Below are 1,955 nucleotides of genomic sequence, written 5' to 3' on the forward strand. Positions count from 1 at the left end.
GTTCTATAGTATCTAGAATATTACATAAGAGATTTCGGCAGATGGGGAGAGAGGATAAAAGCATCACATGCAGATGCTCCTGGCAAAGGGGGAACTATATCTGCAGGTGAGGTCCATCGTGTGCAGTGCATAAAAAAATCCTAGAGAAAATGCAATCGACTTACTTGGGTGAAGTGTTTTTCCTTTTGGGGAGAGGGAGCGGTGGCATCGAGGTGCAGGAATTCAAAGGTATGTGCAGAAAGGCTTCTCCATTTCAAAATGATAATAAAAATATTTAGATCATGGCACTAGGGCACCTTTGAGGAAAAGAACACCTTAACCAGAGTAGGCTCATTGCATAATTCTTTAGTAATATGTACAATTTTCAAGTAATGGAGCGGACTTAGAGTAATTTTACTTTAAAAGTGGCTATCTATTTTTCTTCTCGCCCTCTGGGGCTTGATCTGTTTCAGCATCGCAGGGACACTTTTCTACACAGTTTCCAGGAAACCATCCTCTTATTCTTGAAACACCTTCTTTAAAGGAATCATCAAGAATTTTATCTCCATACAACCAGTATCGTAAGCCTCTTGTGACTAAAATGAACTCCCCTTTCTGTAGTCTTATCCGAGGCTCTTCAGTGCAGGGGCTCTTGAAGAAGGTTTTGAGTCCTCTATTCAAAAGACAGCAGGTACCACTATAATCTTCTATTACTTTATACTGAACACTTCTGACTCTTTTATCTGCTTTTTGTTTCAACTGTTCTATTGTTACGCTTTACTGGTGACAGCCTTCTCTTATTGGCCAATCCAGTCCATCTCCTTTGGGGACCCCTGACCACGTAAAAACCTGTTTAAAGTTCTTCCATCTACATCCCATATCATAAGGAAAAACAAAGATTTCATCTAGTTGATAATATTGAATTCGATCTTTAGCCTTCTCTTCAATCCATGATTCAATAGAAGTTTTGTTTCTGAGAATTATTTTCATCTGGATAAAAAACAACATCCCAACAGCTATGGTTGTTCCTAAAGCTCATCCCAAGACAAACAAGGTGGCAGCAAATGCAGCTAATCCAAACGGAATAATCGGAAGAGGATCTCTCCGGGCTGCACTCATATCAATCTTTACCGTGTTCCACCCAAAGGAGAGCCAATTATAAAGCTGTGTATACATTGTCATAACAAAAATAAAGGCAGCATAAATACAACCCAGTGGTGCTAAAAGGAGAAACAGTATGAACGAAGCATGATTTTGATAACCACAGCAGTTGTTGATCCAAGGACAGTGATGGTCCATCTTCATCACACACCTGTTACACTTTCTGCAATGATGTGACCGTGGTGCCTTTTATGCTTGGCAGACTTTACAATATTGGAGGTACATGCTATCCTGAGAATTTTCCGGTTTCCACCCCAGAGGGACGAAGCCAGGACCAACAAACATGGCATTGAAGTAATTATAAAGAATCATGACAGTCCAATTTATCAACATGATAAAGGTCATGCTTCCTCCAGTGGTATGTAAGGGCCAATACCACAACACAGAGTCAATCATGGCCATGGTAGAACATATTGCTATAACACCAAGGGCTATAATGGGATCCCAGTAACAAAGTCTCTTTATTTCTTGTAGATTTTCAAACTTGATAACTGAGCAGAATGTACCCATTTTGGTGAGGAAGAACTCCTTCCTGTTTTTAAAGAACTACAGATTTCCTTTTTCTGTGTACACATTTCCATGTGCCACAAGTCCATGTGTGTTCCTTAATTGTCATGCCTTCACATTGTGGGATGTTAATGCAGATTACGCCATGTTCACTGTTAACACACTCTTTATGTTTTCTAGGATAATCCAGTACCTTGGTTTGAAATCCAATCTCGGTCTGGTCCTCAGTGCCTGCTCTTTGGCCATTGCATTTCCGCGGCGGCTCGGGCTCACCTGGAGCAGGTTTTCTCCGGCTCGGATATCTCTGT

The 1,955-nt window shown here is 40.8% G+C and overlaps 1 pseudogene; it reads right to left on the bottom strand.

The window, feature by feature from the left end:
• Positions 1-238: 238 nt before the first annotated feature.
• LOC133093559 (palmitoyltransferase ZDHHC6-like) lies at positions 239-1,572 on the bottom strand (annotated as a pseudogene).
• Positions 1,573-1,955: the final 383 nt, after the last annotated feature.

The sequence above is a fragment of the Eubalaena glacialis genome, chromosome 6 (genome assembly GCF_028564815.1).
Source record: "Eubalaena glacialis isolate mEubGla1 chromosome 6, mEubGla1.1.hap2.+ XY, whole genome shotgun sequence".
Lineage (NCBI taxonomy): Eukaryota > Metazoa > Chordata > Mammalia > Artiodactyla > Balaenidae > Eubalaena > Eubalaena glacialis.